The following is an 18,515-nucleotide window of genomic DNA, read 5'->3' on the forward strand; positions in this document are numbered from 1 at the left end:
CCTTGTTGGACTCCAACTCTCATCAGCCCCAGCTAGCATGGCCAGTGACCATGGGTAGTGGGAGCTGAAATCCAGGAACATCTGGAGGGCCACAGTTTCTCTTTCTCTCTTTTAGACTGAAAGTCTCATTGTAAAAATGGGGAAAGTTGGATGAAGTACACTACCGCACTGTGGCAGAGCCCATCAGAAAACCGGGAACATGTATCACATGCCAATGCCAATATAGCCAACCCCAATGCGAATATCAAAATTGGTATAAAATGACACAACATTGCCAAAAACATCCTGATAGCACAAAAGAAGAAAATCACACCAGCTGTCCTAAACAGTTTGCTGGTGTAAGAGCTGCCCTTCAGAACAATGTCTGTTCATAGAAATGCCACTGGCAGACAAATGCAGGCAGACACCAAGTGTTCTTAATCTTCCAGTCTCTTCTGTATTTCTCTTGCATCTGGCTACGTAGAAAATGGCAAGAATGCTGAGCCCAAAGGAGAAGACTTCCATTAGAGAAAGCAGAGGATGCTGCCCCTTGCCTGCTCAGGTCACTCATGCCGATATCCATTGCTTTTGTCTGGAGCCCTTTTTCCTCCTTGGCTATCTCTTTGACTCCATTTATATCCATATGCCATAGCTCTGCCTCCCCCTTCGCCAAGAAGCAGTAAACCTTCCCTGGGTTCTAGTTTCCCTCTCATTGCTTAGCTGTACTGCAAATGATCCAGTTCAGTAGCTGGCTCTCCCATATACATGTGCTACCCATTGGAACAGGCCAGCCTTCAAACTATGTAAAACTCTGGCCAGTTTATGTCCATCTCACTAGGGAAAAGCACCTCTTTGCATAGGACTATTTAGCCGATTCACAGCCAGCCTCTCTGTTCCCCTGTTTACAAGAGCCTGTACAGATTTGTAAGTGAAATGTTAATATTTCATGCAGTTCTCCTTCGCAAGCTCCCCATCATGCCATCTTTCAACATAGCATTTCCCTGCTTTTTCACATTGTGTGTACGTGTGCTGATTTGACCTACTTTGCATGTCAGCATTCTCTTTACTGAACAGATGACATCTCTTGGATAACTTTGGCAGCGGTGTGGGGGGGAAAGAATATATCTATTTAGGGACAATCAAATAGATTGTGCAGCTTCTGAGGATTCCAATGGTTTTTGTTCCCACATGATTTTATTATATTCCCAGGGACATTTGCATTAAAATAGGTTCTCTCTCTTCCTGAAGGGTTCATCTGCTTCTGCGGCTTACTCAACACCTGAAGTCAAAAGTCTCTGTCAGATTGCAACCACTTATCCCTCCTCCCCAAGCATCCAGCTGTGGAAATACAAAAAGGCTTGATGGCAGGTGATAAGGATCACAAGCAGATACAGAAACAAATTAAAGAATGGGGAGCCTCTGTTCCCTGTCCCTTTCACCTGACAAAACTTTCAAGAGAAATGGAATTCAAAAGCATTTGTTATGCTTCTGTTACCAGAGATGATCAGGATCGGTCCCAGCTATTAGAGCCGCTTCACATTTTACACAACAATCTCACTTGCTACAGCTGCATTGAGGTTATATCAGCATATCCGACAGTAAATAAGTGTGAAGGGCAGTCACATGTCCCTGACATCAGCCTTTGCCAACGTGGTGCCCTCTGGATGTTTTGGACTACAACTCACATCAGGGCTGTAGTCCAAAACATCTGGACAGCACCAGCTACCCTGAACACTTGGGTGCACATACTTGAGAGCTCTGATTGGCTGCAGCTCTTAGACACTTGTCCGCTACATGCTTTGGGGCAGCTGCCCGCCCTTCACACTTTACTTTCATATGCTTTATACAGGGAGAGGTTTCTGCCATCTGGAGCAGCACAGGTGTCAAAATCCTCTCTTTAAAAAGAAAAAAATGAACAGAACTAGGCATGTACATATTCTACTAAGACATTTTGCAACCTGAGACAAAGCACACACACAAACACACATTCCACGTGTAGAAGCCAAAGAAGCTTGTAGTTGGATCTTAATTCAGCACTGGCAACAGGACAGCATCCTCCACTGCACCCCAAGATAAAAAGCTAGGTTAGGGGGTGCAAAGCTGGCTGCATAGCACAGACACCTCTGGGGAAGGTTCGTGGCTCAGTGGCAGAGCATCGGCTTTGCATGCAGAAGGTCCCAGGTTAAATTCCCAGCATCTCCATTGTATGTGCAATTTAAATTGCATTTTAAATTGTTGTAACCTGCCCTGGGACCTTATGGTGAAGGGCAGGTAATTAATTGAATAAATAATAAAATAGGGCTAGGAGAGACCTCTGCGTGAACACCCCCAGTCAGTGTAGACAATACTGAATGAGACAAGCTAATGGTCCGACTCAGTATAAGGCAGCACCCTATGATCCTATGTCCTCCAACCGTTTGCAGCTCCTCCCTGCCCCCAAGCATTTGTTCTGGCCAAAAAGACCTCCTGGGCAGCTCACAAATGTTAACACACAAATTCAACAGTTAAACAATGCAATAAACTACAATTTAGCACAAATAGTATCTCAGTAACAACATCAAGACAAGCAGGGGCGAGTCAGCTAGGGTCACGGGGGGGGTCATAGAACCCTTACTTTTTAAAGAGCAGGGGTCCCAGCAGGGTCCCTATGTACAAGTCAAGCAGCATGAAAGGGGAGTGTGTTGGCCACTAAACAGAGTCTTCTCACTTAGCTAACAACATGCTTCCTTGTCCTTTTGTGCTGATTGGAGCCAATCTGAGTGAAAAGAGGTGAACCAGTCACTGAGAAGACTCTTCTCAGTAGCTAATACATGCCTCTCCTTTCATGCTGATGGGCTCCTAGGGTGAGTGAGAAGTGAGTTTCATGGCAAAGTACCTTGGTCCCCCAAAGCCTAGTCCCACACTTGCCTTCACTGCAGAATTCTTAAAATCAAAACATTTCTGGTATGAACATGTAGCCCCCAGAGACAGAGATTTAGAAGAGGGGAAGCCTATGCACACAGCAGCTTTATCCTGGTTCTATAATTTTGTAATTGCAGAAGAGACCATGAATCCTGGGGATGTGGCTGTGAGCGGGTGTGGTGTGACTATCATGAATGGATCCTGCACTTCTGAATTTGCCACTACACTACAGAACACAATATAACTAATCCTTAGAAAGGTCCTTTGCCCTGTCTAAAAGCAAAAACCAGTCTGTTCCCCCACCTCAAATGCCAAAACAGAGCAAGAGTAAACCTCCCAGATGGCTGCTGTCGTTCTTAATCAGACACCCACAAGCAGCTCGTTATAAGGGTCCCAGGCAAGGGGGTGAGGCAGAGCAGGTGGAACAGCTCATCCCTGATGCTGCTGTTAGGTCCAAACCCAACACGCAAGTCGTCTCTGTCAACCCCAACTCGCTTACACCCAAGAAGGTGCGGAGATGAGTGCAAACGAACCCACTATCAGAGGTCAAGTAAACACGACACAATTCCTTTGCAAAGGGGACCCAATACTCACAAGCCAAAGCAGGTCAGAATGGGAACCCTTGTTTATTGATAGGTCAGAATATATATAGCTTTTCCCCGAAGGTTACAATACCGGGGTAACGTCATAAACACAAAAGAAGCAATTGCTAGTTGTTATAACCTAAAGATATGTAGAAGGAGGTAAAAGGGGTACAGGGGAAAGACATAAGTAGAAACATTGAGACTATCTTTCAGACTCTGTGTCTGCATATTTCGCATGTCCTTGAGATAAGCACTTTGCAGAACAAGACAAAGAGAAAGACAGGGGAGGAGGCCCAGCTGCAACCGGGCGCCCCCCAAATGGAGACAGACATGAAGTTACCAAGTCTGCATATCAAAGGGTTTACAAGTCAAGGTTTATGGGGCAAAAGAATAACTTTTAACATCTCTATGTAAGGCATATTTGCAACAATAAGCAAAGCAATAAGCATGAAGATAAAACAAGAAGCACATAATGGTGAGGTTTCCAGCTTAAACCTGCTTTATTATGCGAGCCGCTGGAATGTAGGTAAGGGTCAGGTCACCAGGAAATAAACTGACATTTTATATCAAAAGTCATTCAAAGGCCACTCTGGTTCGATTTCCCATGATGCTCAAGCCACTGTAAAACAAGTCAATTGTGGCTCTTAAGGTGACTTGGCCACAAATCCTGACCCAACACTGCCAAACACAGTCTCTCTCCTACAGATGGATGGAGACAGAACCTGCAACCAAAAAAGGAGAAGCTGATCCAACATAGAGGATGGTGATGGCATGGGACGCTGCAGCCATTTGGTCCTCTTCAGTAAGGGACATAGACAAGCCCTGCCCTTTTTCTCTCTGGGACAAAAATATCAGGGCTCAGCAGATGGGGAGGAAAGAAGAGGAAAGCTTCTGGGACTTTTCAGCCAGAAAAGGGATGCGGCTGGCTCCCCCCTCGTTCCCCTAACACAGGGTGGGGAACCTTCTTTAGATCAAGGGCCACATTCCCTTCTGGGCAACCTTCCAGGGGCTACATGCCAGTGATGGGGCCAGAGATAAAAGTGGACAGAGCAACAAATGGGAATTTTACCTTTGCAATAGTGTTTGGCTTCTAGAGAGATTCACATATTCCTGTCTATCCTTCACCCAGGCAGGCAAGCAAGACACATTGTCAGAGTCCAAGGATGCGTTTGAATCAGGCATCAGTGCTGAAGGAAGGTGCAAAGTAGAGCCACTGAGGGGTGTGGCCTGAGGAGATGGGCATGGCTGGGGAGGGGGTGTGGCCTGATGAGAGCCCCAAGGGCCTTGTAGAGAAGCCTGAGGAGTGCATGTGGCTCTGGGCCCTGAGGTCCCTCACCCCTCGCATAACTAGAGATGGGCCACTATCCAAGGAAGTACGTTACCTGTTGTCAGCCTACTTGATAGAAAAGCTTCAACTACACTTTAGCCTTCTTATGAAAAGAGCCATTTAATGGAAAAAAACACATTTTTTTCAGATGCAAGGCAGCTTTTAGCAGGTGTTACAACTAGTTGCTAGAAATAATGAGACACTGTTTAGGAAGAGCAAAATGACTCCAATTAACTGAAAAAAGACCAAGGTCGTGGACAAAGGGAAGATAGACAACTCCTTTCTTCCAAATATGACTGGTTGATAGAGTTGGCTGGGTAGAGGGGAAATGGCTTAGGGGTAGTGCCCCTTTCCAGTGAAAGGGGTTATAAATGTAGAGTGTTAGACCAAGAGAACGTTCTGTTTGCACTATCCATTGAAGTCAATATGAGTCAATAGTCTAGAGTTTCTCCTTTCACTTGCCCAGTGGAGGAGATTCCCTGGAAGATTCACAACCTGCATCTGGATCCAGCAGCAGTACCTGGTATCCCCAAACTATTACTGGGGTCCTAGGGTTCCAGTAGGACCCATCAGTGCCACCTGTCCACCCAGTCTCTTTACTTATGGCAACAGTATCTGAGGAGCTGTTCACCACTTTTATATTTTTGAACAATGTCCCACATTGCCTGTTGTGGTGTTACTCTGAGCATTGCAGATGTTTAGATACTTAAATGTGTGATGCTCCTCACGGTGTGATCCACCACTGAGGTCTCGTTTTAAAAAAAAACACGAGTCCAGTGTCAGCTATAGTAGGCCATCTGGAGCCCATGACTCCCAGCATTTACCCCACCATGTCAACACTGCTCCTGTGCAGAGCACATCTGAGCTACATACACAGAACAACAAGCTTGAAACCACCTAGAAGGAGAAATGGAACGAGATCACACAGCAGCAACCCCGGTATAAAAAGGGGCTAGTGAAACCCCAGACATTCTCTCTCTCTCTCTCTCTCTCTCTCTCTCTCTCTCCCTCTCTCCCCCTCTCCAAATATTAAGTTTTCTTTTCCAATCCAGAGAAAATACTTCTGATGCTGAGGGGAACTGCACGGGGAGATAATGAGAAAGCTGAAGGAAGACCTGTTGTATAATGAATTGTTATAAGTAGAATTTTTCTATTTTTATCCTTGTGATTAGATTCTGAACTCTTTGAATCATCATTAATGTAACACCCTAGAAGCAAGCTACAGCCCCAGCTGAATTCTGCATTAAGTGTTCCCAGCTAATTTGGGGAGTATCTGAAATCATGTGTGTAGGCAGACCTACGTCATGCACACAGTACAGTTGTAAATTTTTAACTTTCGAAATGAGACGAATTGCCCATTTAGTGTTCAACCCATCCTTTGCTCCTTATCCGGTAATTTATTAATACATGTAATGCTGACATATCTAGCTAATATTAGCTGACTGATGTGTATTTATAGAAACAGAAATAGAGAATCTGGTGCAACTGAGAAAACCTTACATCAGGACTAATTGCTGATCTACACTTGACGCAGCAGCACAAAGTGGTGAAATTCTTGACTGCACTACTTTAGTCTGCAAGTGGGGATGGTGGGCATGATATTTTTGAATGCTCCCCCATGTGAAAGAACTCTCTGGAAGTATCAAACCACATCAGGGAAAGATCTCTGCCAAACCTTTATCCTGATGTGCTAGTTTACTACATACAAGCAAGGTTGCTGGGGGGTGGGGTGGGGGTTAATGGACAAGAGCGTTCAGAGATAGCACCTACTCCCACCTAAGATTGGACTGGCCCAGTTCAGAACTGTGCCATCTCATTCTGCCTCATTTATCAATAGGACTCTATAAATCCCACTGAATTGGCATCTGTTGACATCTAAGTCCCATTCCATTGCTTTCAGCAGGACAGAGCCACCATTTTTTGCTGGATCAGTGGGCAGTGGCCATCTCGGGGGGGGTTGGAGTTACCAGGGCATGAGGAAAAACAGTCAGGTTGGTGTGCAAGTTTTAAGAAAATAAAATTGCTTACAGCTCCACAAAAAAGCTGTTTTCTAAAATCAAAGTAAATATTTTATAGAGCTTTCTCATTCTTTGGCATCTCTCCTCTCAGGCCAGAAGAAGTGATGGAAGTCCCAGGAAGTCCCAGGCTATGGTCTGAAGGCACATGAGGCCACCACCTTGCTGAAGCTAAGCAGGTTTGGGTTTGGTCAGTGCCTGGATGGGGACCGCCTGGGCCGCCTTGGGTTCCATGGTGAAAGAAAGGTGGGGTATAAATATAATTAATAATAATATTAATAATAATATTGAACATAAAAACATAAGAAGAGCCTGCTAGTTCCTGGTTCCTCCCAGGAAGCGCAACACAACCAGATTGCATCTTCTAGTGGTTCTTTCATACTGTTACAGTGTGTCTGTGTGTGCACGCATAAGTCTAGGCCACCAGATGGAGTTGTTGGAGTCTCAGAGATTATAAGATTTCTGCGCTCCTGGATATTTTCCTCATTATGCACAGAAAACATTCATGTTTGAGTTGGCTGCTTAGATCTTTGTAGTAGCTAATGTCTTTGTTCTTATTTCACATTAAGCAGCCATGTGCACAGACTAAAAGACTTAGGATGAGATACTACAGGCCTCTTTAAGTAGGAAATAAAACATTTTTGGATTTCACTCAAATGATACACACGTTATGGCTGATGGACCCCTTGTTCACGTAAGGCGAGAGGGATAGCCCAAGACATTTTGCTGCCTGAGATTGCACAGCAGTAGCTCCTCCTTGTTTCAATCAAAGTGCATAGTACCCAAGGCTGGTCAAGTGATTTAAGTACCTAAGACAGAAAATCCCAAAAGCACTTCTCCCTGGGAGGAAATATACAATAATAATAAATCAAATAACTGACGATTTACTGCCCTTTCATGGCACCCAAAATCAGCTGCCTAAGGCAGCTGGCTTACTCTGTCCAAAAGCAGGGCTGGCAAATGTGATGGCCATGTGCCCCACTTTACACTATTGGAATGGCTGCCACAGAACAGTCTCTGTTTGAATGCATCTTCTCTCTGAAGGGCTGTCTCATCCAGGTCTGGTTTAAAGATGAAGAGCCATGAGAAGGGCCTTGAAGTTGCCCATCAATAGTTGGCACCTGGACAGCAGACTGAGCAGGCATACAGGTCACCTGGCCACTATGGTGAGATGTATTATATTTCTATTTAAATTAGAGCAATTATTTCTAAGTTTGCATCTATACATTTAAATTAGCATATGCAAATTATATGCAGAGATATACTGTCTTTTGTCCCCCTTTTGCCGATGTGCATACACTTTTTTGGTAGTGCATAACATAGGACCATGGGAAGCTTCCTTATACTGAGTCAGACCATTGGTCCATCTTGCTCAGTGTTATCTACACTGGCTAGCAGCGACTCTCCTAGGTTTCAGACTGGGAGTCTCTCTCAGCCCTACCTAGAGATGCTGGGGATTGAATCTGGGACCTTCTCCATGCAAAGCAGATTCTCTACTGAACTACAGCCCTTTCCCAGTACTAAGGCTTTGGGGTAGGGGCAATAATTCCACAGCACTGTTTAGGGCTTTGTGCTGCAGACCTAGCTTCTGAAGTGCTTGGCTTCTGAAACAGTGATGATCACTGATGATCACTATTCATTGTGGCTTCAAAGTGTAGCACAGGGCTCTAGCAGCTGATTGTTGGGCCTTCAAAGCCCACTTCATCGGACATCTTTGTGTAGCGCCACCCACGTCTCAAATTTGGCCCACAGTGGGTAGGGGAGATAAGGATCTGGCCCACTAACCACATCCAGTTCTCAACCCCTGGTTTAGGCCATGCCTGAACCTCCTGTTCCCATTGCTCTGTCAGAGATGGAAAAAAGAGGAAGCCTACCATAAGTTGTAAAGCAATGACAGCCTGAAGTAGTGAGAAATAATCTGACTCCAACATCTCCTCAACCCCAGGTAGACTCTTACAGTATCTAGTTAGCCATATGCTGTATTTAATGCTCTATTTTAAAATTGTTGTAACCCGCCCTGGGACCTTTGGGTGAAGGGCAGGTAATAAGTGATGATGATGATGTGAATTCTCCATAGGAGCAATATTATTAGTAAGATAGAGCCTTAGTTCTAACAATTAAGTTGAGGGGGGTGAACAATTGACAGGAGCTCAGCATTTTACACCTTGTAATGTGGTCGTGTGCTAGAAAGTAGTTAGCATAATGATTAATCCATCCATCAAATCTCTCATTTAGATTATATAACAGTATGATATGGGGGTGGGGTAAGTGATGCTGAAAAGAAGGTCTTAAGAGTTGATTCCCATGACCATCTTGTGTAGTAAAAACATATTTGCTCAATCTGAATGGTCCTCTGACCATGTGGTACCATGTGACTTTATCAAACCATCTCTTAACCCTCTTTCCATAGTTTTGTAGTATATGGAAAAGTATGGAGTATATACATTGGAGTATGTAGCAAAGCAGTCATGCAACAACAGCAAATATATATCAGCCATTGGGTCAGTTGAATAATCCTGGTAGATGATCTCTGCTGATTGCAAGAGGCTGCACAAGAACAGCTTCCTACTGCTTGCATTTGTGAGCCTTCCCACTGCTTTTGTTGCTGGGTAGAAGTAAGGCACTTAAAAGAGGTTTGCCTGCTATATGAGGACTGATCTAGATAACCTAACCCCAGAGCAGGCACCAGGTTTGAGGGAGCCCTCAGTAGAAGTGGCTTCTACTGGATTCCCTCCTACATCAGTAGAGCTCCCTCATGGGTGGTGACAGCAGTGACAGGAAACTGCAGTGGTCCACTGAACACCAGGTTGACCTCATTCTGGAGACCTGAGAGCCACCATTATCATTTTTCACAGTGCCTTGGATCAACAATACATTGGGTGAAATTTAAATGGTAGCTCTCAGACCCATCTGGAGCTATTAAAAAAGTGTGCTGGGGGGCGGGGCAGGTGTCAGGAGTGGGCCCTCCCATGATGATAGGCACCCTAGCAGCTGCCTGTGGGTGCTGTGTGCTGATGCCAGGCCTACGTTTACTTTAAAATACTTTAAAGAGCCTGACACTGAGCAATTTTGCAAGGCCACATCTCCCTGGAGATAGGTAGACTTGTAGAATACATCTACATATTAGGGACAGCCAATATGGTGCCCTCCAGATATTCTGGACTCCAACACTTATTATCACTGACCATTGGCCATGCTGGCCAGGGCTGATGGGAGTTGGAGACCACAACATCTGGAGGGCAGAGAGAAAATGACCCAGAGGTCAGTTTGTCTGCCCAAAAAGGAACAAAACAACAAATCCCAAAGTCCCAGCAAAACCTACTATAATCCGATGGTTCATCCCTCAAATTCTCAAAGCAGCTGATTTTGAAAGAGCAATGAGGCATGATGGTTGAGAGAATATAATGCCAGTTCAGTGGATCAGTCTGTGAATATCACCTGGCTAGATTTGCATGTTGTGCTTAGGATTTGCCCATATATCCTGTTGTATCATTCTTCCCGTCAAGATTCAGAACATTGCTTCACTTTACAGCAGCTTTGCTCTGCTTGAGCGTCTGATGTAGACACTAGACAGGTTGATTCCAAAAGTAGTAGGGTGGCCACTTACGCATCACCAAAAAAGAGGACAAAAGAGGGCACAGATCTGCATAAGTTAATGCATACGTATAGAAGTAAATGTATACATTGCAATAATTTAAATAGACATATAATGCATCTCACCATAATGAGGAAGACTCTGACCAAGTGAGTAGTATGCCTCATCAGGCTGCTGTCCAGGTGACCTATTTAAAAAATCCACTTCTATTATGTCTTATGTGGTGACCAGCAGCAGGTTAGAGATAATTGGCTGGCATGGGGAGGGTCATTCCAGATTAGGACCACATCAGAGGGCAAAGGAATAAAGGCTAGCTTCCTTTTTGCCAGGATCCCAATCCAGATTTTGGATCCCACTTCTTTTATTTATTATTTAAAAAGGTGTTCATGCATGCTAATTGCTTGAAGGCTGTCACATTTAATTTGCCCCTGCTACTGGATATGTTGGCACAAGTGTCTGGTTCCATTTTGAACTTCCAGACGCCACCTTGGAGTGCATATGCAACTGACTTCTCAAAACTATGTCGCTGCTTCCATCAGTGCAAGGGTTTCTCCTTGCACAATGGAACATTCTCCCTCTCTTCTTCCCCTGCACTCCTCCTAAAACTATTCTAGGGTTTTCCCCAGCCCACTGGGAGCAGATTTGGGGAAAACACAGGGCACATGTGGGGGCAGGAGGAAGGAAAGCCCCATTGTGCATCACTAATCCTTGAGCTAGTGCAATTATTGAGTTGAATCTCGCCCAAAGGCTGCACCTAACACTAATCTGCCACACTCAAGTTTAATTGCTCAGAAGCACTTTCTGCTCTGTGTGTGATCTCTCCTAGGAGAAAGCCATCAAAGCTCTCACTGACTGGGAGCTAATAGCTATACTAGAAATGATGACAGGAGATCCAAGATTGAATCAAAGTGCAGCACTGGAGCCCAGACCAGTGAACGGGACTGGAGTGTTGCAGCTGTTGTTGTTATGTGCCTTCAAGTCAATTATAACTTATTCAAGTCAATTATAACTTCTTGTTGTTATGTGCCTTCAAGTCGATTATGACTTATGGCGACCCTATGAATCAGCGACCTCCAAGAGCATCTGTCATGAACTACCCTGCTCAGATCTTGTAAGTTCAGGTCTGTGGCTTCCTTTATGGAATCTCTCTTGTTTGGTCTTCCTCTTTTTCTACTCCCTTCTGTTTTTCCCAGCATTATTGTCTTTTCTGGTGAATCATGTCTTCTCATTAGGTGTCCAAAGTATGATAACCTCAGTTTCATCATTTTAGCATCTAGTGACAGTTCTGGTTTAATTTGTTCTAACACCCAATTATTTGTCTTTTTCGCAGTCCATGGTATGCGCAAAGCTCTCCTCCAGCACCACATTTCAAATGAGTTGATTTTTCTCTTCTCCACCTTTTTCACTGTCCAACTTTCACATTCATACATAGAGATCGGGAATACCATGGTCTGAATGACCCTGACTTTAGAGTTCAGTGATACATCTTTGCATTTGAGGACCTTTTCTAGTTCTCTCACAGCTACCCTCCCCAGTCCTAGCCATCTTCTGATTTCTTGACTATTGCCTCCATTTTGGTTAATGACTGTGCCGAGGTATTGATAATCCTTGACAAGTTCAATGTCCTCACTGTCAACTTTAAAGTTACATAAATCTTCTGTTGTCATTACTTTAGTCTTCTTGACATTCAGCTGTAGTCCTGCTTTTGTGCTTTCCTCTTTAACTTTCATCAGCATTCGTTTCAAATTATTACTGTTTTCTGCTAGTAGTATGGTATCGTCTGCATATCTTTAATTATTAATATTTCTCCCTCCAATTTTCACACCTCCTTCATCCTGGTCCGATCCCGCTTTTGTATGACAGCACTGCAGAGGGAGAGTTAATTCTCTCACCCCATGCTGCTGTCCTAGCCCACTTGCCAGCCCAGATCCATATCATTCCTTATGTTCTGCAGTGCAGAGCAAATAGCAGCTGGGGTGTGTTGGGGGGGGGTCACCGTGGGAAAACAGCCATGAGAAAAGTTAAAGCCCTACCCCCAGCATTGAGGTCCCAATCCATATCAGGAGGCTCAGCAGGTGTATTTAAGCTTTTTTTTAAAAAAAGATGGAAGATTTCATCACAGATCAATGTGGTAGGGCAGAGCTGCCCTCCTAACACTGGTGTCACTGCAGCTTACCTGGATGAGGGTCACAGCAAGATCGGAGCTGTGCAGACACACCAGCAGAGTCAATTCTGTGCTCCTTCTGGTGCATCCATCACACCCTGTTCTCACACCATCATGTCTAGTTACAGGCAAAGTTTGGCGCCTTCTGAGCATGGTTTTCTAACATTTTGAGATGCAGGGCTTCACCCAATCAGCATGGGTCATCAGACCAATCATTTGATGAGCAGAGAGGGGGCAATAATCCCCCCTCCTCAGCTGACCTACACAGATCAATTGAGAATGGGTAGGCTGTGTGCCTATGTGTGTATTTGTGCATGATTTTGTGTGTCCTGTTTGTGTGTGCATGTGAGTGTGTGTCTGAAAGTGTGTGGGGTAGCCCCTTTTGGTCCCACCCACTATGGGTATGCAGCCCCTGGAAGATTGGCCAAGGGTCAAAAAGAAGTTAGCCACCCTTCTCATTACTTTCACTTTCAGCAACCACTTGTCTGCAGCATTCTTTTGATGTCTGGACTCTGGATCATCAAGGGACCCCTGCTTCAACTCATGCCACTATGTACAGATCCTGCTTTGCCTCTGACAAGCCCAAAAAATCTCTGAGGCATCCCTCTTCATCTCAGGAGTCTGAATTTATATGAACCCAATGCACACCCCTATTAACTACATGTTATATTAATTCTGTGGCTTGCAGCCATTTCAGAGTTTCTTTAAATAAATAAAAAAGAAGGAATCCTAGGCATGGAGGGCCATAGCACACAGGATTTAAACCTTCCTTCCCAATCCTTGCTCCTGATAAATATTCCCCCTGTGCAGCAATTAGCGATAAAAAAGCTGCCATTAGTGCCGAAAAGAACTCACGTTATAAATCAGCCTGGCTGTGCCTAAAATTACATTTTTTAATTCCCTGGTGTGGCTGCAAATTGAAACTAAGTTTCTAAATTTAAAATTAATGGATCCAATCAGGGCCCATGCATAACATGCCAAACTCTGGCTCAGGCAGCAACCTTCATTGGATTCTTTGCCCTGGTTCTGTTTGCTCAGCACCAATCCAGTGGAATAAGAAGGAAAACACAATCTATTACTGAAAACCACAAACTCCAAATTATAACTGAGATGAATATACCCACTTATTTGTAAACTCCCTCCAGCCCACTACTTGTGTATTACTCTAAGTTTCCTAGAATATTCGATCCAAGAAGGACATCGTTACCTTTGAGTGGGGAGACTTGAAGCCTTCAGCTTTGCAAAGCATGTGAAAGCAGAGCAGAGCAGATATCTGCAGGAAAAGAAAAATATAAGTAAGTAAGTAAAATTTAATTTTTGTGTCGCCTATCTGGCCGAAGCCACTCTAGGCGACGTACACATTGAAATTGATAAAATACAATATAAATACAGAATAAAATACAATGCAGTCAACCATAACCATTTTAAATAGCAGCAGTATAGAACAATGTAGGGCAATCAATAAACAATTTAAAACAATCATAGAAAAATTAGCCCACCCCGGGGATCCCGAAGGCCTGTCCAAAGAGCCAGGTTTTTAAGGCTCAGCGAAATGTATCCAGGGAAGGGGCATGGCGGAGATCGAACGGGAGGGAGTTCCAGAGAGTGGGGGCCGCCACTGAGAATGCCGTCTCTCAAAGGGAATTTCCCCTTCCAAGAAAAAGCTTTTTTCTAATGTAAATTCAGCCCTTTATATCACCCAGCAAACTTGGATCAGGAGGTTGGAATCATACAATAACTGAACATGAATTTCAATAATTGTGAGTGGTACTCCACAATACATAGACCATGAATTACCATAATCTGTTGGGGGGGAGGTTAAATGAGTACCTGAGATGCTTGGATCAGTGATTTTCCAAGCAGTATTGCATGGTGTCAGCTCAACACACACTTTTGTTATTATTTCTCTTAGATATTGTTTAGGCTATCCAACAGCTTCATGCCCGCTTCTTATCAGAAGCTCTCCTCATTCTTGGCAGCAGAAAGTGCAATGTTAACACAAAATTGCAAGCAGCCTTCAGCCTGAAATGACACACACAGCATGAAATTGTGCTCCATCTTAATCCATTATGGCTTCACTCTGGCTGCTCTATTTTGTGCATTCACTTCTAACCTGATTGTCATATTTCAGTGTATAGGGTCTAGCAAAGACCTGATTAACACAAGTCATGCAATTAACATACCATGTAGGTAGGTCCTTGGCTTCTGAGAAATATTAACTCCTTTGTGTTCCACAAGGGCTGAATATTTTGCTGCTCCCATTATCACAAGAGCCTCTGTCTTGACCACAGCACAGAAAACAAACTGATGCTAAGCTGAAAACCTTTTGTGGTTCTGCTTCAGCTACCTGGTCTCCTGACTCTGCAGCTGAGCCTCCCCAACTTTGTACATTAGAGCAGTCCGCATGTCTGCTAAACGAAGTCCCCTATGTCCAGTGGGGCTTTCAGTGCAAACTTCATCGACTCAGAAGAAAGTACCAGTTTGTTTGTTGGAACTTGTAAGTATGTTCACTAATATGCAAAACAAAAACCCTTGCTGTTTAAGAATGTACCTATAGATATTTTTATCAAACTTTTAAAAGCAGGGAAATTGGGCAGCTATAGTGAATGCACCAGGGGACCTGGAGGCCTGACCTCCTGTCTGAGATACTGTACTGCCCTAAAAATTTGTAAAAATGCAAACACAATTTGGGTTGATCTTTCATAGTCCAATCCACTTCCTGTGTAGCTTGGAAGAATTTGGTAACATGTGCCTCTGAGCATATGGTGAGTGGTGGCAACACCTGCAATTAGGACTGCATCTCCAAAGATGGAGAATTACATTTTCCGTATGTTTGTTGGTGTTCTTTTTACTTTGCTGCTTTCCTGTGTTACTTTCCTGGAATGGGCAGGGGAGGAGGAGCAGGGGGAGGACAGGAGAGGAAGAAGGGAAGAAGAAGGGAGGAAGAGGGAAGGGGGAGGAAGGGAGGGGAGGGGAGGGGGAGGAAGGGAGGGGAGGGGAGGGGAGGGGGAGGAGAAGGGAAAGGAGGGAAAGAGAGGGGAAAGACAAGTGTGATCATTTGCATGCATATTGAGTTCAGTGGGATTTACTCCTGTGCAGTCATGCTTAGGATAGCTGAAACTGACCATGGCGGAGGAGGAGAAGGGGAAGGGGGGGACTGGGAGGAGGAGGGGAGGGAAAGAGAGAGGGGGAGGACTGGGAAAGGGGGAGGGGAGGAGAAGGGAGGGGAAGGGGACAGGTGAGGGTGGGAGGGATGGAGGAAGGGGAGTGGAGGGGATAGAAGGGAGCGAGGAGGGTAGGGTAGGTTTGATCATTTGCATGCTTATTGAGTTCAGTGGGATTTTATCCTGTGCAATTATACTTAAGATAGATGAAACTGACCTAGGGAGGGGCAAGAAGTGGGGAGAAGAGGGAAGGGCAGGAAGGGTAGAGGTAGGGAGGAAGGGGAAGGGGAGAGAGAGAGGAGGAGGAGAAGATTGGGTGGGTGGGCCCTGGGCAGAGGGAAAGCCTCTTTCCAAAAGGAAAACATTGTTAACAGTATTATTATTTGTCAGGGTTTCCTCCATCTTTTTATTCTATAGTAGACACATGTAGTCTCCCACCCAAATTTAAACCAAAGCTGTCCCTGGCCACATCCACAACAGACCTTTATTCCACTTTAAACCGACATGGCTTCCCCCAAAGAATCCTGAGAAATGTAGTTTGTGAAGGAAATATCCTATTCCCCTCACAGAGCTATAGTCACCAGAATTGTCTGCGAAGAGGAGCTGACTGTTAAACTGCTCTGGCCACTGGAGCTCTGTGAGGGAAACAGGAGTCTCCTAACAACTCTCAGCACCCTTCATAAACTACACTTCCCAGGATTATTTGGGGGAAGCCATGAAGTTTTAAAACGGAATAAAGGTCTGGCGTGGGTGTGAGCCCCTGATTACGACTCCAAACAGCTGTGAGTCTGGCTTTTAGAACACTGGCAGTTGGTTCTTACTGAGCATGCCTGTGCTAGCATAGACGCCAATGCTAAATTTCTTAAATTAATTAAAAATCAACCATGCAATTTTTTTTAACTTTTAAACTGCAGAAGATGAAGGTCAGAGTATGGGGCAAAGTCAGTAATAGGATTACAGGTACTCTGTGAACATGGTTGATTTTTAATTAATTTCAACAAATTATGAGACCACTGACAGATAAAAGTCCAACAGGGGTCTGGATTTCCCCCCCTCATTTTATACTTTGAACTTTAGATTCTCTCTGAGTGTTTTGTGTATCACCATGAAAACGTACAGGGTTAAGGAAGTATTTCTGAGTTCAGGACTATAAGTTTTGTAAGATTTTGTTTTGAAATGAGCTTATGGGAAGCATCAGAATGGCATGGGGGTATTTTCAATTTAACATGGTGGAATGTGAAAAATCCATGTTGGCTATAGTATACAGCCACTCTTGTGGCTGTATAATAACTGCAGCCTTAGAGAGTCTTTGCTGTAAAAAAAACCTCTCATACTCAATAAAGCTAGTCTCATAGTCTCTTCCAAAGTCCTTTCCTTTGACTGCAGATTAACCAGCTCCTTTTATGCAGTATGCTGAATATATGTTGAGAGATGAGTTGCACTTCTGGTCACTACCCCAATCCTTTTTAACTTGCCCTGAATGCTCCCTGTTAGAAAGATCTCATACTGGTATTCTGTAACCCTGTTTGAAAATGAGTTCAGCTTAGCTTGCAGGCAAACCATTTTATCTGAGACCAATTCCGTGGGGTTAGCTGTGTCAGTCCACTGCAGTGAAAACAACAAAGTGTGTTGTAGTACCTTAAAAGAGTAACAAATTTATTGTGTTACAAGCTTTCATGAGTCAGAGGCTACTTCATCAAATGCATGAAATGGTCACCAAAGCGGATAGTTAATAACAGCCTGAGTTTAGAAAGAAGATGTATTTGTATGCTTTTAAATTAAAGCTAAGCTAAATGTTTTCCTAGAAGAATTTTCATTTTGAAATTTGGGATGGCAGGGAGGGGTGAGGCATGAAAGTTGCACCCAAATTGGTCAAGCTCACCTTTCCCCCACCTACTGTCACCAGTTTTGTGGCAGCACTGCTTCTCTGAGTGGCTGCAGACCACTATTTTAATTTCCATTTATTTTATTTTAGTTCCCTGGGAAAGACACTGTGTCAGATTTCCCAAACTGTGGACCATGGGCCACCAGTGGTCTGTGAGCTTCATGCAGGTGGTCCACAGTGTATCTGTAGAACTACAACTTAAAATCATACAGCATCTAGCACAGGACATTACAATTGCTACAACAGGCAGAAAAATCATTAAGTGGTCCACCTAGTCCCTCAGCAATTTTCAAGTGGTCCGTGGGAGAGAAAGTCTGGGAACCATTTTCCCGACATTTCCTCACCTGGTAATTTCCACATTTTATTTGATCTTTTATATGGTGTAAAAGCGTCTTCTGAAAATTTAGTGGAATATAGTGGAAGTTTGGCACTCGTTTCCATGTTAATTGCCTACAGAAAAAATCCATTTACAACCCTATTAACACAGAAAATCATCATGGGAGCAAAGTGATGAAATTTGGGGCGGTATACTAGCATACTGTTCTTTCCTGCCATTTTCATGGGGGAATTATGGGGAAACAGAACTGTGCATGTGCAGAAAGTGTGGGGGAGTAGCAACATGTCCAATGACATCAGTTGTTGTGTCACAGCATGCCCATTGATGTGAATGAAATTTAGTGCGTCGTGGCAGTATATCAGTCAAAAAGCCAGCATTCCATAATGCAGGTACTGCAGTGTAAAAGGAATGTTAGAAAACAGGACAGAAGTGCAACCATTATAATCAGTAAAACTAATGCAATAAACCCCATGTCTGAATACAGCCTATGTGATCACAGAGGACTTATGGGAACTAAAAATTTCAGCCACCTGCCACCTAGAAGAGTTGCCTCAGTGCCAGTAC

The 18,515-nt window shown here is 44.1% G+C and overlaps 1 protein-coding gene across 6 annotated transcripts in view; it reads left to right on the plus strand.

Moving 5' to 3' along the window:
• The window catches only part of LOC133387233 (disks large-associated protein 4-like), a 102,332-nt gene that overhangs the window by 16,691 nt on the left and 67,126 nt on the right, over window positions 1-18,515 (plus strand). Inside the window, exon 3 of one of the 6 annotated variants that reach the window (XR_009763422.1) lies at window positions 1,228-1,412. The exons of the other annotated variants lie outside the window; for them this stretch is intronic. The gene's annotated coding sequence lies outside the window, so the exon portion shown is untranslated. Of the gene's footprint in view, window positions 1-1,227; window positions 1,413-18,515 lie in introns of those variants that run through there. 6 annotated transcript variants of the gene reach the window in all.

This window comes from Rhineura floridana, chromosome 6 (genome assembly GCF_030035675.1).
Source record: "Rhineura floridana isolate rRhiFlo1 chromosome 6, rRhiFlo1.hap2, whole genome shotgun sequence".
In the NCBI taxonomy this organism is placed as follows: Eukaryota; Metazoa; Chordata; class Lepidosauria; order Squamata; family Rhineuridae; genus Rhineura; species Rhineura floridana.